The sequence below is a fragment of the Puma concolor genome, chromosome B2, assembly GCF_028749965.1.
Source record: "Puma concolor isolate L17-30 chromosome B2, mPumCon1.1.hap2, whole genome shotgun sequence".
NCBI lineage: Eukaryota > Metazoa > Chordata > Mammalia > Carnivora > Felidae > Puma > Puma concolor.
Window position 1 is genome coordinate 95,980,762 of NC_141671.1, and position 25,211 is coordinate 96,005,972.

A 25,211-nucleotide genomic window follows, 5' to 3' on the forward strand; every position below is an offset into this window, starting at 1 on the left:
CTGAGGATACTAAAACAGTATAATCCCTGCACTATGAAATTTAGAATCTGATAGGGAGATAAACATTAATCCAATTACCACATAGATAAACGTGTACTTACCAACTGAGATATGTGCTTTGAAAAAAGGAAAGGTTTTATGAAAACATAATTAAACAAAGACTGTTCCCTTGGCGAAGAGGCATTTGAACTGAGAGCTGAAGCATAAAAAACTAAGTAGGTAAAGAGGACTGGGCAGATTGACCCACGGAAAAGGAGCCATATATGCAAATTCCTTGTGGTGAGGGAGTATGTTGTACCAGAGGAAGTGACTGGAGACTGGAGGAAGAGGAGGCATGATAGGAGCCGAGGCTGGAAACATGCCAGTGCCACACCATTCAGGGACTGTAGGTCAGGGTGAGCACTGGAGATTTCATCCTAGGATAATAGGAAACTTTGTAAGAATTTAAGCACTAGAAGGCAAGGGATGTTGGTGGCGACATAATCAGATTTTCACCTTAAGATCTTCCTGACTGATAGGACCTGGATACAGAATATTTTAGTGTAGGCCTGGGAGACCAGTTAGGAGGCTATGGTGGCTGGTATTAGAGCTGGTGGTGGAGAAGAAATCAAATGGAAAAAAACTGAGTGAATTTAGTTTTTGGTCTGTTAGAGTGTAGTATAATAGTTCCCTCTCCTTGGCCTATCATTGTGCCAAGGCTTGGCACAGGTCTTCTATACCTAAACCCAGGGCACAGCTAGAGACAGACATGTATTATCACACCCTAGAGTGGGACATGACCTAAGGGTGGTCTGGGTCAGAATGACAGGAGTGAGCTGAGGCAAGCACTTTCACCCGGAGAGTTTTCCCCCCGGGCTCCCCAGACCAACCCTCGCCCAGCCAGAGCAGAGAGCATCACCCAGGAGCTCTGGGGACCATAGTAACTTCACATATGGGGCAGGGCTACAGCTACTTTCTGCTCCCGCTGCTGCCTCTTTGCTACCTGGCAAAGGAAATCAGCCCCGAGTCACCTAAGATCCACTCTTAGGTCTATGTCGGTGATCAATCAAAACAGTATCCATCAATCTTCTTTGTTACTCATACCCACTTTTTGCCAAAAAACACTGCATAATACAACCTGTGCACATTATCTGGTAGGTCTCATTCTTGGTCACAGGGAATAGATCAAGTGTCAGGTTCAGCCCCTGTCATTACTGACACGTCCCTGTGGAATACTGTTACTAAGCCTGGCTCTCTGTAATGAAATTGGTTCTCTTTTAAGCTGTCACTGATTGTGGCAATCATCTATTACTTAATACTGACTTTTATAAACAGATTCTCACTCAACAAAAATTCAGTATTTATTGAACACATACTATGTGGCATGCCTATGTCAGGTGCAGGATACCCGAAGATAAGTGGCCTATCCCCAGTGTCAAGTATCAGCAGTCTAGTGGGAAAGACAGATATAAACTAATTACAACACGACATGGAAGTGCAAAAATGAGGGGCATGAATAAATTGTAGAAACCCAGAGCTGGATATAATTAATTTCTGTCTGGGGTGGTACATAAAATCTCCACAGAATTTGTTGCAAAACACAATAAAAATTAGATAGCCTTTCGATTAACAACTTCCTTCTGGCATTTTGTTCTTACCCTTTAACCTCATTGCAATTGCCTTGTAGTTCCTGTGCTATATTATTAATGGAAATGTTTCCCCTCATTATCCAGCAACTTTGTTACATAGACAATTATGTTCTGGAAGATGCTTGAGAGCTTCTTTAGCTGATAAAAGAATTAACCTTTTAGACTAAGGCACCACTTACTGCTGGGCACAACTCTCAAGGATTCTGATTACTCAGAAAATACACAGCATCTGTTTTGCATGTGTACGTAGTATAACCTAGCAAATAACTATTCATAGGAGTAAAATTTTATTACAGCAAAGAGATTAAACAATAATAATCCTCAAATCTTGCTTCTAAAACAATCCAGTCTTAATTTTTTTGAGCTTCCAAGGAACAGAAATGTCACAAAAAAACTCTGGGGCCCAGGGCCAACACTACAGGCACAAAAGTGGTAGCCATCTGCATATAGTGACTTCAGGACTGTAGAAAAACTACCTTCACAAAAAAATACCTTCCTCAGTGACTAGACTACTTGGACACTAGTGGGGATGTGAACACAATGCCCTCCTACAATCTCTAACTGAGAAGAAAATGAATTTAAGAACATAAGAATTAGGAGACAGGTGACTCCTACTCCAGCGTCTCTGGAAAAACGTCCTTCCTCCATCCTATCACTCTCCATAAACCAAAGAACAGAATCCAATGGCTTTACCCAGGCACTCAAGGCCCTCTACAATCTAATGCCAACCTCCATTTGCCAACTCGTATCCCATCGTCCCTACAACACGTCCTTTATTCTAACCAGACTAGCATAACCATTATCCTCAGTTCCTGTTTTCCTCTTTCCCTTCAAGCAGAGATTGGGGCAGGCAGAGTTCTGCCGGTGATAGCTACACTGGCAGCTCCATTTTCTTGAGGGATGTCTTACACCATTCAGTGAGTTCCAAAGTCCCAAATTATATTACCGAGAATCAAAATAGCAACTAAACCAAAGAGTAATCTCAGAAATAAACCTCTAGACATAGACATCTGACCAAGGTAATGAACTAAAAGAACAGGTAGCCTTCCTGAGGAATGCAGATTCTGTGCCCTTAAAGGCATTACAGAACAGATTAGGCTTTAAGCTGAAAATGGTGTGTTAACCAAATCTTTGCTACCAAATGAAAGATAAGGGCATAATCACAAAATAATAGCTGATATTTATTAAGAACTTGCAGCGTACCAGCAACACTGTAAATGCTTTATGTGTATGGATTCATTTAATCCTGACAGGAGTCCCCTGAGCTAGGCAATGTTTATTACACCCACACCCTAAGTGAGAAAAATGAGGTTGGAGGTTGAGTCATTTGCTTAAATCCATGCAGTGCTTAAGTAGAGAATCAGAATGTGACCTCAGTCTAATTCTGGAATCTATGCTCTTGACTCAGTAGCCAGGTAAAAACAAAAACAAACAAACAAACAAAAATCGGTCAATAGGCAGAACTATATACAAAGTGGTTCCTCATGTTTCAGGTTTTCTGGGATAAAATACTGATTAAAAGTCAAGAAAAAGGATACGCATGTTATTTTCTATAATTGCTAAATTCTTTGCTTTATCCAACCAAAATGTGAAAGAACAAAAAGCCTTTATATGCAGGAAAGATGAGCAATGCCCTGTCCCAAATTACAGTTAAGTTTAAAGAACTAGATTAAAATTTTCTCCGAAGGTCTAGATGAAAGAAACCCTGACCTACCACCAGGTTTACTATGAATTTATCCCATTTGGCAAATGCCTTAATCTAAAGCAAGTTCGTTATTTTTTTAAAAAGTTTTCACCAAAAGAAAAGATTTAATTTTACCTTTATATTTACCTTAATAGTTCCAACCATGAGTCATAATAATTGCTGTATACAGTGAATATTTCACTTGGCTTGTTTCTAAGTTACACAATGGAATAATATGCATCTATTAAAATTACTTTTACGAGTAGTTTTTAGCAAGGGATAAAAATTATATTAGAGTGTCAAGTGAAAATGACAAAATTTTATATTTAGTATGACTATATCACTGGGAACATATATTCATAAGAATATGCAGAAAATGTTAGCAGAAAATGCTGATGTTAATGAAATGGTTGTCTTTGAGTTGCAGCATGTTCTGATTTTTTTTCTTTATGCCCTTTTATATTTCTACTTTTCTAGAGTCAACATCTTTACATTTGTAATGAAAAAAAGTAAGACTCTAAAGTAAATATGAACAAGAAAGTCATTAGCAATCCAAGTTCTGTTTCTACACTCATCTCTTGTAAGGAACATTTTACCATCTAGTTAAGAAAATTCTCTTTGAACCACACACCAGATGTAAGTTTACCTTTATGAGACCTCTCAGCATTTTATAGACAGCCGCTAATCTAGAATAATAAGGAAAATCAGGCATTCTTTCTCTAGAGGGGAAAAAACATTTTTTCTCTAATTTACAAGAAATAAAATGGGCTCTGTATTACATCTGAATCCTGGTTCAAATACGTCAGCAAATTAGTTAAGCTCTCTGAGCCTGAGTTTTCCCACATGTAAAAAGAAGTTGCTATTAGAATTAAATTCAATAGCATAAATCAAGTGGCTTGCTCAGATGACTGCAGTCCCAGCCCACATCTGATGGCAACTGCAATGCTTGTTCCTTTTTCTCTCTCTAAGCCCTTAAACCTGGTACTGCGTCCATAATTGGGAGGAAACACAAGTAAATTTCCCTAAAGAACTGTATTTTAGATCCACCTAAAATACCAGTGGCTCCAAATTGAGGGATACAGAAAATTCTACAGTATTTTCCAGTCAACATGTTTATTGTTCTGGTGAATATAGAATAATTCCAGTTCTTAATGATCATTTAAATTTCTGAACAAAAATGAAAAATGATGTTACTTGATTTTAAACACATTTTTCACAACATAACTTGTGTTAAATTTAATTATCTTGCTTTTATTTCCTTTCTGTCTCTGTCTCATTTTCCTTCCTGATGTCTTTATTTCTTTCTTATTTTGGACATATGGACAATGCAATAGTTACCTTATTAAATACCAAAAATGTTAAGCATGATCTTAGAGCTGGGTAACATATCAGGTACAACTTGACTGATAATACTAAAATATGTTATAATCCCCATATGTCAAGAAATATATCAAAGAAAAATTTTTTTCTGTTTAGTGTAAACAATTACTAGAATAAGTTAGAACCCTCATGTGATGTGTATGGTGGCCATCTTCTTGTGAACATTACAATTTCTGCCTCATCTCCTGACCTTCAAAGTTTCCTTGAAAGCAGTCCAGTCCTTTCTAATATAGTTATTTTAACCAGGTTTTACAGATCATACAGTCCTTCTTACCCAGTATCAGTGACAGAACAATTATAAAATAGGATTAGATAAGCATAATTGAGATTTTATCAGAAGTGTGTCATTTCTATTAGCATTCATCATTCTTCTATTTGTGGCACTGGCAACTGCTCTCACTGCCCTGCTAATTCCCATTTATTTTTTCAGTCCTTATATTAAATAAGACCCATCTGGGAAGCCTTTTCTGAATCCCACTCCTACCCCTCACCCCAACTCACCACCTCAAATGAGATTGGGGGCTCTCATTATATTCTCTCATTGTACACTAGATTTTTACTTTATACCACCATCACAACAGTAATGAAGTCATTACTAATATAATCCTCTGCTTAATGTCTATCTGAATAAGCTGTGACTTCCATGGGACAAAGATGTACCTATCTTGTTCATCTTTGTACCCCAGGTCCTCCAGTGGTATCTGACCTTGAAAAGATGCTCAATAAATAACTGCTGAATAAATGAACAAAGCCAAAATTTGCTGCCAATGAAAATATCCAGGGTTACGCTTTCAGCTCTGGGTAAAAGAGCCTAAATATCAAGAGTCCATTTAGAATCATACTGTATTCCTTGTGTAGTTTAGTAAAATATGTCAAGGAACCATTTTGCAGCTTCTAATGAATATCTACACCAAATAAGCAAAGTCTGGCTGCCATTCACACAGGCATTTGTGTTACCAAAGAATATTTACAACACAGGGTTGACAGCAAAAGATGCTTTCTAAATTCAGAAACATATAGGCTACTGCTTCTCCAAGTACCTTTTTTCCTGAAGATTTACTATGACAGTCAATGAAATATCTACTTTCAGATATAACAAGGGCTATTTCTGACAGTTATCAGAAAGATGATATCCACTGAAGAGAGAATATATTATGAGGCATGAACAAAATTAAAATCAGAAGAATTTAAGTTCGTGTGCTCGGAAGGAATATAAAACAGAAATTTCTCTAGTGAACCATGGTCAGATTCTCAAAGTTGCCCTAAAGTCCGTAATAATAAACAAGCCCAGAGAGCCAACAAGATCAGTTTTATGGAGCATAGTGAGTTTTTTGAGCTGCTGGAATGTTTGCTGCAGAGTAGCCTCTAGGTTTATACATTACTTTAATAACGTGGTAATTCAGGTTACTCTGCTTGCCTTCTGAAGTCATGATAAACTGCTTCGTTCTGGGACAGGAACTAGGCATGGTGTCAAGTGGGCAGCTTAAACTCCCACCGTGTGCTAAAAAAGAAATGAGAACACAAGAGTGAAAACCAATGCTTCAAACCCTCATTATAGCAGGCACAGAACAATTAACAAAAAGCAACACCAAAGGTCTTGAGACAACATGGGCTTTTTCCTAACTTTGTTCAACAAATAATTTATATGCCAGACACTGAGCACGATTTTAGTGATTAAGACAGGTACGATGCATGCCTTCACTGTTATTTACACAATGTCTTTTGAAATCCAAAATACAAACACTAGTTTCTAAAAAGGTTGGCAAATGTTTTTTACTTGTTTATCATTAATGAAATGCTATAAATGGCATGGCATGTGTACCCAGGCACTTAGAAACCTTTCCAAGAACTGAACTAGACTTTGTGCTCACGAAGGACTACACATGACAAATGAGTGACCCAAATGATCAAGACTAAGAGAGTCCAAAAAGGGAGGTTCTCATGTCCCAGATGGTACTAGAGCTGGGCTTTGAAAAAAGTGAAGACCTGGAGAAAAGGGAAGAAGACCTTGAGCACCTGTGGAAAGACACAAGGAAGACATGCACGCAGGCGTGTTGATGGCATCCGAGGAGACGTCAGTAGGCAGGTCTGACTGAAGCATAAAGTACCAGTAATGAAGCAATCAAAGATGGGGTTGGAAAGGTGGGAAGACTTCTCAAATACCTTATACTTTATACTGTAAAGTTCTGAGCATTCATAAGAGACCATTGAAGAAATCTTTGCATTAGAAAGACGAATCTGGTAATAGTTCCTAAAATCTGATTTGAAAAATGGTGCCAACTGGCTTAGTTAGAATCACCTGGAGCACTTTATGAATGACACAAATCCCAAGACCTTCATTCCCTCATTCCTAGTAACTTAGAGTATATCTAAGAGAAGGAATGTATCTTTTTTTAATTTATATATATAACATGTAAAATATATATACTATATATATGTGTGTATTATTTATACACGTGTATTTTTAACTAGTACTTTAAGTGATTTCTTACATGATTCTGAGGCACAGCCAGGCATGGGAAGCACTGATATAGAAGATAAAATGACTGAATTGGCTTAGGAAAAGTGACAAGGACCAGGCCTAGGGAGAGTGTGGACTGGCCTGACTTGAAAGACAGACAGACTGTTCAGTCTAAGTCAAAACTCTTAGGTCTAATTGACATCTGGAAATATTTGTAGGAACTTTTGACCCCCAAAAGTACATTACTCTCACATCGCTGTGCTCAATATTTAGAATAAAAGGTTTATTATGCAAGGACTCTAAATGAATCAAAAACCTACATCTGCACATATTGACTCCATCTGTTTTCTCCTACCCCCATCCCGTGAGAAGAAGGCAAGCTCCTCAAATTAGAGAACTTACTCCCTGCTCTATCCCACCCCAACGATGGCATGAATCAATGCTTAGGTGAATGAAGAAAAACCAGTCTTTTCAATCACTGGAAAAGAAGGAGATGCCATTCATTCACAGATCTTTGGAACTATATCTAAAATACCACAGGTGAAAACCAGAACAATTCAGTTATGGCCACCATGAATATTGAGTGCTTTTGTATGCTCTGTAGGGTTCCAACATAGGGAAGAGACCTGGGAGAAACTTAAAAAACAATGAGGTAAGATACAGAGGCAGAGTAGCAAAATCCTCACAGTGGACTAATTTCAGCCTGATTATAAAGCACCTGCCATCTGTGAACATCATGCCTTTCTAGATTTGTTGTTGTTGTTGTTGTTGTTGTTGTTGTTGTTGTTTCACCTCCTAAAATCTGCAGGAGAAGTTCTGGTTCATGAAGCAATTCCTTCTCTTCCCATTTGAATTCTAGAAGTTTGAGTTTAGTATTTGAGAGTTCTAGAAATTCAGAGTTTGGTATTTAGGAGTTAGTAGAACTTCCATATTTTTTTTTTCTGCAAAAGAACAAGACTGTAATGGCTTATATAATCAATTATTATTCCTTTAACCCAGATTTTTAAAATTTTTAATTTTGCATAATTAGTTAAAATGACCATGTTGTTAATAACCTAGTTTCTTCATTAATGACCTTTGACAGCATCAGGCTGACCTTCAAAGAGGGAAACTGAGGCTCAGAGGCTTGATGCCATGCCTGAGGTCTCAATGGTTTATCAGCATCAGAGTCACCACTACAACAAGGTCTTTGCATTCAAGAGTAAACTCTAGGGGCGCCTGGGTGGCTCAGTCCATTAAGCTCAGAGTCTAGGTTTCAGCCTAGGTCATGATCTCAGGGTTTCGCAGGGTCGACCCCCACTTGGAGCTCCGCATCATGCTCCATGAGCTGATAGCACAGAGACTGCTTGGGATTCTCTGTCTCCCTCTCTCTCTGCCCTTCCTCCATTCATGCTGTCTTTGTCTCTCTCAAAATAAATAAATAAATAATTTTTTAAAAAGAGTAAATTCTACAGTATGATGCTGCTTGTCTTAAAACAAAGAAAAGCCTCAGATTTCATGTATTTTAAGTTTAGTAGTTTTTATTACATAGGCATAGGCATTTTTCCTTCAGTAATCAAGAAGCAACTCAATGAGAAGCCAGTTTTAAATTTTTGTGGGTGAGATTCCGGATTTCAAATAATTGTTTTACCAAATAAGAGAAATTAAGTTGTCCTTGAGACAGATTAGGATGGGAAAGCATAAGATATATAAAGTATGTTTGGTTTCTCCAACAGTTTTTAATAGGGAACATTGCTTGGGGGGGGTGGGGGGCACAGGTGTATCTGCCCCTGAAGGTAGGACTATTCCTATTACTGGCATTGTTTAAACTCACTGAAGCATAACAATACAAAGCAGACCCACCTGGTTTTCTTAGTGTTCTTAAATTCTCTACAGATGGTGTACCCCCTAACTAACTGCCCTTGGTAGGCACCTTGCAGAGGGCCAAGCAGGAACTGTGCTTAGAGATAACCTGATGACACAAACCACTGCCACAAATATCGTCATCAGGGGTAGAAATAGTATTAGAGAAACACTGGAAAACATTTAAGATCTTAGTGAAGATCTCAGTAAAGATGTTAATTTCTCTTATTTGGTAAAACAGAATTATTTGAAATCTGGAATCTCACCCATAAAAATGGGCAGCAGTGAAAGAAAAGCAGTTCAAAGTATATCTAGGTGATACGTTGGATGAAAGAGCTCTGCGTATATGGCACAAGAAAGCTCCACAGACTGAATGAAAGACTGTTCTAGATTGTTCAACCTCCTAAGACCAAAGGAATTGGCCTCAATTCCTCCATTAGGATCAGGCCTGGTTTGCCCTCACCATCCATTCACTGATGTATTAATTATTAATTGATAGGTTACTGTAAAAAAGAAAAAAAGAAAGAAAAGAAAAGAAAAAAGAAAAAGAAAAAGAAAAATAGAGAATATAAATACTATAGAATAAATTCAATGAAGCTGAAAGAACAGCTCAAAATGTGACACGGAAAAAGGGTCCTCATGTACCTCACCCAGCCTCTTCCATTCCTGACTTTGTGCTGTTAAGGATAAGTATCCAGGTCACCCATTCCTTCTAAAGTCTATCCTGTGTGGTAAGGAAAACACTTTAGATTCCTGGGTGAGGGTCCCATGACCCGGCCTACTAGGCAGGTGTCACTTTTTCACTCACAGTTCAGATTCTAACCCTCACCAGAGGTATAATGAAGACCTTCACAAACAGGGAAACTGACTATAAGTAATACATTCCTCCATCCTACAGTGAAGGATTCTGCTGTCCAGGGTTTCATGGCCTTAACACTAAGGTCAGTGCTAAGAACTATGTCTGCCTCTCAGACAGTCACAATGCACTTTAGTCATACCATACATTCTAAATAGTCACATGCTGAAGAAACATGTTTAACTTCATTTTACCAGGTATTTCTGCAAAATCAGTACAGCACAGAACTATTTTTCTGCAGAGCACCTACTAGTATGAATATATGTATAGACTGGAATTCTGTGTTTAGAGCCAAGTGAAATTAGGGAATTCACCCCTCCTCTTAAACCTATTTTCTGAAACAGACCAGTTCAAAAGTCCTATACTTAATATTTGATTGTACAAATAGATAACTTTAATTACAGAATTCCAAAATGTAAAGGGAAGGCTAAATGGTGGCAAATCTTGAACACAGAAACCCTCTGTTGCATGTATTACTGGGGTTCATGTATGTGTAAAATTTAATAATAGTAGAACAATGTTGAATATCTCACTGATCGCATGTACCTTACATGCACCTGGATATACGAAGCCCGTGAGCACTCAGCTGTTTGCCTCAACTTCTCCCACACCCCAAGAAATCACTTTCTTTTGCTAGTAATGAAGTATCAAGAGGTTAAAAAAATGAGTTTTACCTTTTTTTAAATTTTCAGCTTAAGTTAATGACCCTTTTCTATCACTTTTGGATGCAGGGTATCTCCACTTTACAAAAACAGCTACATATTTCTTCAAATGTATGCCATCATTTAATAGGAAGTTTTTTAAAGTCTTAAAAATGCATGGGTATCAATTTAATTAATGTGCTATTTAACACATTTCTAACAACCTGTTATATTGACACTATATTTAGCAGATGTTATCTCTGAGGACAATTAGTTTTTTTCATCAGAGAAAGGTGTGGGAGGTGATAGATTATTGTTGCCATGTAAGAGGAAAACTTCACATTCATTACTATAAACTTATAGTCTATTTTTTCTGGCACCTCTAATTTTTTTTTTGTCACATTCTTCCCTTTACCTTTAAAAAAACCTCCAGAAGTGGACTTTCTCTCCTTAGGGGCTGTTAGTTACAAGATGCCCTGAATCAGATGTCATTAGCTGATACAACATTCATCTTCTTTTAGAATTAGAAATATCACCAAATAATGAGTAAAGACAGAGGATTTTTAAATATTCTAACCATATATCTCAATTCAATATTGATTTAAGTGATTAATTTTTCAATGATGATATGGCATCATGACCAAATATAATGTTTACAAGATGCATTAATCATAGTTTACAGTTTTCTAGAGGTATGATGGATAGCGAATGTTTTTTTTGAATCAATAAATGCAAAAAACCATTTGCATTAGAAATATGGGAGCAGACACATGACCTGCTCAATTTTTATATGTCTTCAAAATTCCAGCAGCCTCTTAATTATAAACTCCATATTAGTTTATATTTAAGGGTCTATTTGATCAGCTTGTTTTTATCGTTATGGAACAATGGAAAACAAGTTCAAAACATGGAGCTATTTGTGCACTTTATACAATGCCAAACTACAAGTAACAACTAGTAGTGTGATCTGTCCAAAGAAAAAAATGTCCAAAAAAAAAACAGAACTGTATAAAAATCTATGTATGTTTCATTTCCTTGGAGAAAAATCAATATTTAAAGATTATACCTAAAGTATAGTCAAAAAAATGCATCAAGATTTTGCTAAGCAGAACTGAGATTTTTGTGACAATAAGGGTTTCCTCTCACAATTCTGTAATATTTCTATTGTTTTTTACCCTTTATACAAATCCACATATTCACATCATTGATTTTTTAATTTATTTCTATGTGATTTTGTTTACTGCTGCTTTCATCTTGTTCACTTTTGCTCCATTTTTTGTCCTTTTTGTTGGAATCCAGTAATTATACACATTCAGTTTCAGAGAGCCTCCCAGACTCTTAGCTTACCCCTATTTCTAACAGAAGGCAACTGCCTACATTGTTTCAATGGCTGCACATTCCCTGGAGCAATTTTCTCAAAGGTCCTTTCATCTTGACATGTGCTAGAATAGGGCCTCCAAATACGTGGAACTGGGCAGGGGAATCTCAAAGTAAGCACTGGATCATATCATGTGCTTTCCAGCATTCCCCGGACAGCGCCACTACAGACGAGCATAATGAGGTGAGAATGAACATCATGACAAAGGTGATGTGTGACTGGTCTCACATCCCTGACACATGTAGCTCCAGAGTCCAGGCTGATCTGCCCATGGGCAAGGTGGGACACAGTGTTTACTGCTTGTCACCAACACCAACAATCCCAGTATCAACCCCTAAACAGTGTGTTTGATTTTTAGGAAATAGACTGAATTGATCTGGAAATTTATCTGAATTCAAAACGTTGCTTCTCTAAGTTTTGCATTTAGTTGTTCCCTCTGAAAGTTTTAACCAAGAGATGTTTCACTTCACTCAGAAAACAGCCCAGTGCTTGAGAGAAAAAGAATCTGAAAAGTCTCCAATGCCACCCAATGATATATCAAATATGGGATTCATTTATGAAAGCACCCTTTTGGGGTACAGGTTAATATTAGAGAAGGCAGTTTGAAAACACTATTTTTTTTTTAATTTTTTTTTCAACGTTTATTTATTTTTGGGACAGAGAGAGACAGAGCATGAACGGGGGAGGGCAGAGAGAGAGGGAGACACAGAATCGGAAACAGGCTCCAGGCTCTGAGCCATCAGCCCAGAGCCCGACGCGGGGCTCGAACTCCCGGACCGCGAGATCGTGACCTGGCTGAAGTCGGACGCTTAACCGACTGCGCCACCCAGGCACCCCTGAAAACACTATTTTATATAACCAGCTTTTCGCTGTGTTTCATTTGACACTTATCTAGGACCTATTACATAACAGGCATTTGCTCTACACTGAACACTGAAGAAATGGATAAGACTACCCTGCTCTCAAGGAGCCCAGAATCTACTGGGGTTAGAAGGCAAAAAAATAAATACTTTGGAATAGAAGCAATAGTGCTGTGACTCAAAAACAAGGAACAGTAAATATTTAAGGTCTGAGCAACTAATCTGCCCAAGGATGTCAGAGCCAATCCCAGACAGGCAGTGAATTTGAATTGTATTAAAGAATTGGTTAAAGTTTTCCAGGAGAAGAGGAAATACGTTGCAAGAAAAAGGAAGACCACGTGCAAAAGCACAGCCATACAGAAACTTGGTATTCCCAGAAAAAATAAAAAGGTCCTGAGACAACAGTGTGGGGTGTTTGAGGAGGAGCCCCAGCAGGAGATGAAAGTGAAGCAGACTGATGTAAAGCCCCTTATAGTAAATATACACTGTCTGCCCATTATCTGGTCTTTGATGAAGCACTCCTCTACTCCTCCTAGTTGGGGAGGCTGACAACACCCTATTTTTGGCTCTAGCTGCAGACAGGTGAGCAAAGCCTGACCCATTAGAATGCTCCATACACTGGACCAAGTGGTAAGTTCAAGAATAGACGCATAACCAAAACTAGGCCAATCGGAATCCCTGTCAAGTCTACCAGCAGATCTGGCTTGGTGTGTATAACCTGTTCAGCCACAAAGACCTCTTCAGTCAACTCAAAAGCATCCTATACCTGGTTTAATGGTCTGTTATTGCCATTTTTAAATTCTCGATAATTTTATCTTTGAACTTGTGCTTTATAAGTGAAGTCCTACAGGACAACAGGGCATGCACATGAGCAAAGAAACTACACACTCTATTTGCAGAGTAGCATTTATGATGTCCCATAAACACAGCCTTCCAGTAGACCCACAATGTGTAGCTGTTCTGTGAGACTCAAAGGACAAGGTAAGTATGTTACATTTAAAACTGAATAAGTGGGGATGCTGACAGACCCAAGAGACCACACTTCCCATTTGAACCAGAATTTGCTTCCAATGCAGAAAAAAGGCAATGGCACTTTACAAAACAAAGCAAGATAACTTCATCATATCCTTTCTTACTTGTGTCACTTCCCTTTACTAAACAAACTCACTAAAAACGATGACACTGAAGGAAAGGAAAGATAGGGAATTCATAGTTCCTCTTCCGTTCAGTTATTCCTTATTCATTGCTAAGCTGAAGGGCAAAAGTGGAATGTAAGTGTATCAAGAAGTAAAATAAAAGCAGTCGAGTTCATTTTATACAACAATTCCATTGGTCTGGTAAGAACAGAATATATATGAATTACACGTATGAATTATAAATTGTATAATTTTAGTGCTTCCAAGTATGAATTAAATGCTCGTATATTTGCATTGAAAACTAGTATCGTACAATATGATAAATGGTTAGATTCATATTCATTCTTAACATTTTAGTTTTTCTTTACTTGGAAAAACATTATATAAGAAACTTTTAAAAACACAATGACAAGTTTAAAGACAATACAGAATTCAAAAAAGTACTTTATATTTTAGTACCTTTAATGACACTTTTTTCCTGGCATTTGAACAAGAGACCCCACAAATTACATAGCAAGCTCTGGCTATCAGGAAAGATATTTATTTTCCCCTAGAATCTCAAGTTAGAAGGGCAGTGTGAGCTGGAGTCTCATGACTGTCTTCCTTGGCCAGGTGGATAAACTCACTTAGTTCTTAAATTTTCTTTTGTAATTTTTATTTATTTTTGATGGGGGGGGTGGGAAGAAGAGAGCACAAGTGCAGGAGGGGCAGAGAAAGAGGGAGACACAGAATCTGAAGCAGGCTCCAGGCTCTGAGCTGTCAGCACAGAACCCGACACGGGACTCGAACTCATGAGCTATGAGATTGTGACCTGAGCCAAAGTCAGACACTTAAGTGACTAAGCCCCTGAAGTCACCTGTAATAAGAAAAACTAAAGCAAAAATGCAAAGAGTAACATAATTGAGAAAGACAAAAGAGAGAATCCATACTGTTCTCTGAATCCATACTGTTTGAACTTCTGGATGTGGCCAGACCACAATTGAGGGCACATTTGTCCTTCTTTGTTATGTAAGTCAACAAATTATTTTTCTTTTGGGGGGAGTGGGTGCTTAAATCATTTGAACTGGATTTCTGTCACTTGCAACCAGAGTATCAACTAATTTAGCGTCATATGCAAAGCATATGACAGAATTGTTAAATTCATATTCTTAGAAGCTGAACAGAGGCTTTAGAGAGTGAAGAAGACAGATGATTTGGATTCTTTTTTAAAATTGGATTTGTAATTCCAAATGATAAGATATTTTTAAAAGATATAAGTAAAATTTGTGAAAGGTAGAAAGATACCAGTAAAAATTAATATGCATATACTTACTACCCAATTTAAAAATATCTACCAGTGCCTTTGATGGCCCATAAGACCTTCCCCAATTACTCCTCTGACTATTTCCACTCACCCACCCAAAGGTAATCACTGTGAACTTTGTAATTGTCCTTCTCTCGCTTTTCCATATAATTTGGGTGTTTTTTTTCTGGTAAACTGTAGAAAAAGTAATTGGAGGAGGCTAGTCTGAAGACTAGCAGACAGGGGTAGGAGACAGGATAACTCTGAGCTCAACTTATCATCATTTGTGTGTGCTTTGGGTAGCCACTAGATCATGTTTCATCAAATAAAATTTAGGCAACTGATAAATGTATAAAATTATGTTGCTTTTTTTTCTGTTTTCTTTTTTTTTTTTTTTTTTTTTTTTGAGAGAGAGAGCAAGTGCAAGTGAGGGAGAGGGGCAGAGGGTGAGGGTGAGAGAATCAAGAAGGTTCCACACTCAGTGCAGAGCCCAACACAGGGCTCAACATGGGGTTTGATCCCATGTCCCTGAGATCATGACCTGAGCAGAAATCAAGAGTCGGATGCTCAACAAACTGGGTGAGCAGATGCCCTTAAAATTACATTTTTTGAAAGTAGAAAAAGCATCTTGCCCAGTTATTCCAGCACAGAAATGAGCTTTTGGTTTGGGGTAGGGACACAGAGGGTAGTAGATTTGCTACCTGCCTCACCAGTGACAACCAGAAAGGGAAGGAGAAAAGAAGAACAAAAGAAGGGAAGGGAAGGGAAGGGAAGGGAAGGGAAGGGAAGGGAAGGGAAGGGAAGGGAAGGGAAGGGAAGGGAAGGGAAGGGAAGGGAAGGGAGGTACAAACAATTCTGTTTCATGCTATATCCTTTCCCAATATGTAAAAAAGCTACCTGACACATAGTATGGTGTTTCTCATGACTTTATATAGGACTGTCCTTTTCCTTCTATCAAATTCATTTTAAATGAATCACAAGAATTAAAGAAGGAATACTCCAGAGAAGTAATCCCTAATTATAAAATTTTGTGCAGTATGGCACTGAGTTGTAGGTCCATAGGAACGGAGTTTCCCAGTGTAAGTGGAACCTTCCTTTCACATCCTCACATTCTTGCTGGTTCACAAAATGAGAACTTCTGCTCTAGCTGTAGACACTGTAGCTACATGAATGCTACTCACTGGCTTCTAGTAGGAGGGACATTTTTCCTCTGTGTTTTGTGATGAGAGCCTGATGTTCAGTAGTTCACTTTTCACCATTGGATGGATCAAAGGGTTCAAGGCTGCTACATACGAGTGGCCTCTCACTCAGGTTCTCTAAGCCCAACAGGTATGAGTAGGCCATAGTACTTCAAGGAGATGGCAAGGGAAATACCACTCTGCAGGCCCAACCCATCCTCCATTCATGTCTGAAACTTGTTGGGGAGGGAGTAGGAAGCCCATTTTGGCCCCACATTCTCCAGTTTTATCCATAATAAAATTCCCATGTCTATTTCTGTGTTTTATTCTCATTGTCCATTTCCTGTGTCTATTTCTCAGTTGGTTCAGAACTCAGAGGGGAGATGGAATTGACTGAATGGCCCCCTTGAAACCCCAACATACAACATCTCTCAAATTATATAATTTAATTAACTATTTGAGACTGTCTCATAAATCATAGAAAATTTTCTCTCCACATGAAGAAATTAAATGGTACAAATGAATATATAAGATGATTCTGAAGAGTAGGAAAAAAGACAGACATGTAAACTCTATGAAAATCAATCTTATCCCTGCTCATAAAGTCTTCAATGAAACAATATGATTTTTACCCTCCTCTTTTTCTATAAGCCATAGTCTCCTCAAATACAGATTCAGGATTTGTAATGCTCTCCAGACTCCATGCAACAATCTCCAAATACTTAAATCAGCAAAACAAATTTACCCATGAACAGCCTAGGAGCTGCCAGCATCAATTAAAAATAAGTGGTGTATAACAAATTGATGAAGGATAATTTTGATGCAACACCATTTCAGTTTATACAATGCCTTCCATCTCTAAAAATAAGCAGACCTGAATAACAAAAAAAAAAAATCCCTAAGAAACAAACAAACATTTGTTCCATTCAATAAGAACAAATTGCTTTTATGTTATCTGAAAGGGTTTAGTCAAACAGAAATATTGGCACTGAACCACAACATTTGAATATTTTGGCAGAAGTGCTTTTAAACCATTCCTCTACATAATTTAATAAAAATGGCACTACCATTGGAAAAATAATGGAACAGAAAACTTTGCAACATACAATCAAGTTACCATAAAATGTAAACATTATAAAAGCAGTTAAGCTTTATTATGTTGTTCATGGTTTATATGGGACTTACTCTTTAATACCCTTGAAACTATATTTTTTAAAAGATGAGTTTTAAAATAACATGACTTCAAATGCTACAAAATAAAAGTTTCTATTTTAAAACCATTGTCTCCAAATAAATAAGGAAGAGCTGTTTCTAAATAAGCCCAGAAATCTTTATGTAGTCAGTACTTTTCAGGGCCAGTTTCTCACCTTCCACTCCAAGTTTGGGCATCTTCTCATTAGTTCCTATTATGATTGCTCCAAATCTTTTCCATGTTTCCCAGGCTCTAGTGCTGTGTTCTCCACCAGACTCATAGTGATGAACCTGTGATACTAAGACTAAGAAACACCTCTCATCTTCTCTTCCTCTCTTCCCCCAAATGTCTGGAGAAGCTCTTCCTTTATTCCACTTTGCCCTCTACCCGTTCCAATTCCCTTCTCACCCGCAACAGCCTCAACACAGACTTCTCCCTGCCCTCTTCCAGTGATGCTCAGGGCCCCTCTTTTCCCTTTCTCTGACAAACCATGTGACAGATTTGGATCAAATCCAAACCCCAAAATCACTCTCCTACAGCAGCCACCGAGGTCATGCAAGTGAGAGAAATGAGCTGGTAGAAAGGATAACCATCAGGGACAGGGGGTCAAGAAAGCACATTATTTTCTAAAATGGACAACCAATTGTTGCCAAGAGGAAGCAAAGGCCATTGTTGTCAGATCTCCCAGTTTTTTCAAGAGAAAGAAAAAATTATGTTTTATGTGAAACCTCCCAATTTTTAAATATTGAACACTAATTTTTTTTAGTCTTTGAACACTGTGGAGCACAACGACGTGCAGGTCAGCTAAAGCACAGCGCGAAGCACGTGTGTAGCTAGTCTCTTGCCTCTGTCTACACTTAATACCTCCATGACTCCAGTGTCTTTACCTGTTTTGCAGTTTGGCTTCCAACCACATCACTATACTGAAACTCGATGCAACACTCTCTGGCTTCTTCTCATTCCTTACCATCCCAAAATTGCCACAGCATTGGACATCAGTGATTGACACTGATGACCAACTCACGCTCCTGGAAGTCCCCTCTCTTGGTGTCTATGACATCGTGTTTTCATGGTTCTCTTCTTCCCTCTCTGACTTTCTCAGGCCCACTGTCTCCTCTTCACCTCCCACATCTATCTATACTACCCTATAGTGTAGTATAAGGAGGTTCACATGGAGCGAATGCCTTCACAACAAATTCCACAGGGCAGTTTCTGAGAGGACAGTATCGTAAGGTAAGCATCAATCATGCTTCTCAGGGGAGATATTTGGCAGTGTTTCTGACCCTTGGATGCACATTAAAATCACCTGGAGTGGAAGGCCTTAATTGGCCTGGATTGTAGCCTGGCCTCAGGATGTTTTAAAAGCTCCCCAGATGATTCTAATGTGCAGCAAAGCAGAGCACCCCTAGTATACTTGGTGACTAAGTAAGTGGGTGACTATTCAAAATTGATGACTCTCACCTTGTGCAAACTGCTGCTTTCAGGGTATGCCAGACAGTGTGGCTCCACATACTCATCCAACAAGGATTTCTGAGTGCTAACAAGTGCCCTGCACCATGGCCCTAAAGGAAGGCAATGGAACTGGCCAAGCCAGCACTAGTTGCTAAAAGCATCCTCTCTCTGAGTATATCCTGTATAATGTGAATAAACTTTTCAGTGAAAACAAGCTGTTTGTTTCAATGGAATATAATTTATAGAAACTTCTCTTATACCAAAATTTGCCCTTGGCTTATAAATAGGAACTTTCCAAATCTATTTTCTCTCTCTCCAATTCTGAATACCCTTATCAAATTTATTTCTGCATTTCCAACTACTTGGTGGACATTGCTGTTTTTCTTCTCCCTGGTATCCAAATCTTCTCCTCTTCCCAATTTCCATTATGATGTTTCCATTCCCACTGGAGTGTGAAATCTTGACCCAATCGTGACTCCTCCTTCTAACTTCTCCTTTATATCTAATACTGTTTCTTCTCTCACTCTGTTACTGCCATCTCACTGTATCTCCCCATTCCCACCATACCTTCCAACTTAAGACACTGCTACTTCATACTTGACCTAAGGCAAAGGTCTTTAGTACTCTCACTGTTCCCAGCCTGTTCCTTAACTGGTCCATTGGGCTCCATCATTGTTTCCCCCTTCTTACAAATCTTTGTTGCATCTTGGAGGAATAGACAGCCTGGGTCTGCTGAGCTATTGTACCCATTCCCTTGAGTAAAGACTCAGAGATGTGCTGACCCATTCTGGAACAGTTTCTTGTACCTGGTGAACAGGAAAACCCAAGCTAGACTCTACTGTGTGGTAAGGTAGGTGGCTATGAAATCCAACCCCCCCCGACCCCCCAAGAATGCAAAGGTGAGCCTCTCACTCCTGGTCAAAACCTCACCCTCAGAAATAGATTGAGTAGTTAGGAGTAACTTCTACAGGAACTTTGGGAGAATGATGCCTCCACTTGGGAACATGCTAGTCTCCTGTTTTATGTAGTTATTTCCAAATGGGGATATTTCTGGATCCTCTGCCACTAAGAACTTTTATCCTCTTGTTGCATCTATTGGCATCTTTCTGTATTCTATATCACCCTCCCAAAGCGACAGTCCCACAGATTCCAATACTCAATAATTAAGATCTATTTTTCTTAGAGCTGGTATCCTAGGCCCTTCCCAATCTGGCTTCACCATCCTTCTGGCCTTGATTCCCACTACACCTTTATTTGTACCCTGTACTCTGGTCTCAATAGGCTGCTTGTAACATTCATTAAGGCCAATAAGAGTATGAATCACTAAGATGCCCCATCCTAAAAAGGGAATGGCCTTTTGTATTTTCCATTTACTGAACTAAAAAAACACAACATTTCTGAAGCTAAAACTACAGCATAATGAGAAATGTTGGAGATTATCATGAAAAGTTATTCTTGATGATTTTAATAAAAGTTCTGTCCATTTCTCACTTTAACATTATGACTATAATTTTATATAACACTTGATAACACCTGACAAAGTGCTTTGCATATATTATCTCTCTAATACATACAATCATCCTGTGAACACCTACAGATGAGAAAGTGGACACACAGATATTATTTTTATTTTCCCAAGGTCGCACAGTGTATCAGTGGCACAGATGGTTCCCAGTCCCATTTGCCATAATTTTAAAATTCTATGAACATTCTACTACCTGGTCTTGCTTTATTTACTAATATAAACCTCCACACTGTTCACCAAAACTTACAATGAGAATTAATACAAAAAAATACCTATCTTTGAGAATTTCAATGCTAAGATTTCTTGATACTGTTCTGACTCTTTTAGGGCTGTAATAAGGAGAATATGTCTCTCTGTAGATTAGTATCATTAGAAACATCATATACTCAACGAAGACTGTCCACAGATGGAGAAAAGAAAGCTTGTAAAAGGCACTGGAACTGAACAAAAAAGATAGTAATGAAAAGGTAAGAAGACAAATAGCATTTCAGTGATTACACTGTTCAGCACAGAAAGCTGTCCATCATTAAATATTGGCCTCTTTATGTTGTTATGCAAAAATCTAATTGCACCATTTGCCATCTATTGTGCTGTAGAGAGAACAAAAGAGCCAAGCATCATTTCTTTATTACTGTCATTTGCCATGGATTCCAACACTAGAAGGAAGAAGTAGAGATAATGTAGAACTGCAAGAATCTACTCTGTTCTAATACTGGTGAAGATAAATGTGTGTCTCCAGGAAAACCTTTGGCATACAGATGGGAAAGGGGCTGGGAACAGCTGAAGTGAGTGAAGGAGGCATGAGATGAACTCTCAAGGCCTGTCTCATGGCACACTGCTTGGAGGGCTCAAATGGTTCAAATTAAAAGTAGTCAAATATGAATATTTTTCACAGAAACAAATTTTACTCACTTGTAAAAAAGAAATGCTTCTCAAATCTTTGACTTAGCTATCCCACTTCTAGGAATTTACCTAAGAAGAAGAAATACACAGGGATACCTGGGTGGCTTAGTCGGTTGAGCATACAACTGCAGCTCATGATCTTGCAGTTCCTGAGTTCGAGCTCCATGTCAGGCTCTGTGCTGACAGCTCAGAGCCTGGACTCTGCTTCAAATTCTGTGTGTGTGTGTGTGTCTCTCTCTGCCCCTCCTCTGCTCGCTCTCTGTCTCTCAAAAATAAATAAACATTAAAAAAATGTTTTTAAGAAGAAATACACAGACACATTCACACACACACACAGACACATTCACACACACACAGACACAGAGTCACTCATACCTATGTGATAACAGTAGTTGAGTAAGACGAGGATGGCAGAGGGAAGACAAGGAGAGGTTAAAGGAGATTTAATTTTTACTGTGTCCTGTGGTCCCTTTGCATTTTTATCATATAAACACCTATTATATATATATGAAACTACCTAAATAAACAGGATTATTCTTAATTCATGCTTCAAATACACATAGTCTATAACCCAGAAATGTCTCTTTAAGCTTATTTACAAATAAGCACCAAAATCTGTACAAGGGTATTTGGTGCAGTAGTATTTATTATACAAAAATCAGATTGAATCTAACTTCCAGTCAGCAGAAGAAGAGTTTGATAAATTCCAGCACATCCATTCAATGTAAAACTCTGCAGCCATGAAAAGGAATAATATATCTACATGCAGAATACTCTGCAAAAAGCAGAAAGCCTAACTCACCTACCCATATTAATCAGCCTTGTTCTTTGTTCATAAATCTGAACGATCAAGAATTAACGGTATATAAGGAATAGCAACAATCTAAAAGAGAAGGACCAATAGAAGCAAAGGAAACAACTAAACTGGCATGGAGGGAAGTCACTTACTATTCCCAGAGATATGTGAGATAATAATACAACCTCCACCCCCTAAAAATAAAGAAATGGAAAACAAATTGTTCTTAGAAACCAAAACTATGATTGATAAATATAAAAAAGATCATATGTATTATGCAATCAAAACAAAAAGAGGGGTGCCTGGGTGGCTCAGTTGGTTAAGTGTCAGACTTCCACTCAGGTCATGATCTCACAGTTCACAAGTTTGAGCCCCCACATCAAGCTCTGTGCCAACAGCTCAGAGCCTGCAGCCTGCTTCAGATTCTGTGTCTCCCTCTCTGTCTGCCCCTCCTCCACTCGTGCTCTGTCTCTGTCTCTCTCTCTCAAAAATAAATAAACACAAAAAAAAATTTTTAAAGAGAGAAAATATGAAAGAAAAATTGATACACAGAGGATAAGTCTTTAAGAACACATATTTACCTAACAAAAGTTCTAGAAAGTAAGAACAAAAAAGAAACAGACATAAAATAATCAAATAAACGGTTGAAGAAAATCTCCCAGAGCTGAAGAAAGACGTAAGACTTCATACTTGCAGTCCCAGTGACAGCCAAACAGAAGAAATGAACAAACTCTTAGGAAATTAAGAACCCCAAAAATAAAGAGAAAATTCCAAAAGACTTTCCTGAGGATGAAACAAACCAACAAAAACAAGTTTCTTACATAGGAATGAGACACAGAATCACAGGGAATTCATTATCAGTTACACTAAATGCTAGAAGATAGCCAAATGATGGCCTCAAATAAAGTGAAATTAATTTTGAATCTGAAATTCAGTACCCAGGAATCTAATCAAATGTGAAGGTAACATAGATATAGCTTCAAACACTAAAAAAAAAAAAAAAAAAAAAACTGAAGCAATTAAGCAATCCTTATCAAAATAACACCAGCATTCTTCACAGAGCTAGAACAAACAATCCGAAAATTCGTATGGAACCAGAAAAGACCCCAAATAGTCAAAGCAATCCTGAGAAAGAAAAAAATCAAAGCTGGAGGCATCACAATTCCAGACTTCAAGCTGTGTTACAAAGCTGTAATCATCAAGACAGTAAGGTACTGGTGGGGTGTTGGTTGGGGGGGATGGGCTAAATGGACAATGGACTTTAAGGAGGGCACTTGTTTGGATGAGCACTGGGTGTTACATATAAATGGTGAATCACTAAATTCTATTCCTGAAATCATTATTACACTATATGTTAACTAACTTGAATTTAAACTTAAAAAAATAATAATTAATATTAAAAAAAAGAAAATTTCCAAAAAAAAATCCTGAGACAAATCTAAATTAGTTTTAATTGGGCCTTTTAGATGGCCACTTAAGCACTTACTTTTCCTAAACTATCTGTTTTTTACAACTAAATATACAACCTGTTGCCTTCTAATTTCTTTAATTCCCTCTTTTCTCAGGAGAGAGTTCTGTATAATTGAGTATGCTATAACTAGATGAACCCAATCAAATGACTCAGACTTTGGTGTAGGAAGATAAATATCAGTGAGATTCTGTAGGGACAGATAATGTCAAAGATACATTTAGGAAGTGTCTACTTAAAGTTTTATGAAATCAATGCATTTATGTTTTTTTCCTAATGAATTTAGTAACACGTTAAAATTTTCACAAATACTGAGTTTTAGGACATCATACAATAATATATAATTTGCAAAATTATGTTTAATTTCTTTACATTTTTTTGTTATTTTAATATTCACAAGTGTGCCTATTCCCAAAGAAACTGTGTCTTTATATGAAACAAAATCTTTTGGTATCCTTAAAAAAAAAAAACAAAAACCTGAAGCAATTAAAAAAAAAAAAAAAAAAAAACAGAGGCAGTTTATTTCCCCTGTACTCTACTATGGTTCCTTTTTACCTACTCTGGTGGATCCATATTAAAGAAATATTATTATTAAGGAGCAAAACAATCTTAAGATATGATGTCTTTCTTATATAGAAAAGAAGACCAATTAGAAGTATCAAGAGAAACAAAGAAATAAAGAAGAGACTGTGGTACAAATAGTGTCATGGTTTTGAATAATTGACAATGTTAAAAAAAATTAAAGTCCATTTGATCTTTATGCTTAGAATGTTCTTTTATGAACACAAGTTTTATGACATTAAGATGATATCTTCTCCACAGGTCCAATCATACTATTTTGCTCTACAAAGAAAATATTTTTTATTTTATAAAATTATAAAAACTATTGATTCTCAATTTTCAGAATCAACCTACTAACCAACATGGAAAACATAAATATAATTACCAAACAGAACATAAATATATCTTGACAACATAAAATAATAACGTATCTGATGATAGCTGGGAGTTAGTTATATGGGTAGCGGGGGCTGGAAAGGATAAGAGCAGGAATTTCCTCATGATAACAGTAGTGATCCAGAATTTTGTCTAATGTTTGCTAGGTCAAGAAACAGGGCTATGTAAATAATTCAAAGTTATAAAAGTAATGAATAGAAAAACCAAAATATAATGAACTCAAATGGGGCTAGTAGGGTAGATATGGAAAATGGCATGGAATCAACCGATAGTGTTTAAAGTGGATAAATCATCTTATGAGTGTTTGAGATATATTTTACATAAAAATTAACTTTAAAGTATTTCTCAATGGCTTCCCCTGGGAAGTGAGGTCAGGCTGTAGGGCAATAAAGTCTTTTCATTTTTCTTTTATTCACATTTATGCTGTTTGAATTTTTACTTCTATGTTCTTAAGCTTTTTTATAATTTCTTAAAATGTGCTTATATAAATCAGCTCATAAATTCTAATCAAGACATTTATATAAGTATTATTAATGATAACAGTAATAATGAATAATAGTTAAATTTTACTCACGGCTTTTTGCATGCTAAA

At 37.5% G+C, this 25,211-nt stretch overlaps 1 pseudogene; it reads left to right on the forward strand.

Annotated features, from left to right (window-relative positions):
- Window positions 1–25,211, forward strand: part of LOC112862694 (piezo-type mechanosensitive ion channel component 1-like) — a 70,492-nt pseudogene that overhangs the window by 2,228 nt on the left and 43,053 nt on the right.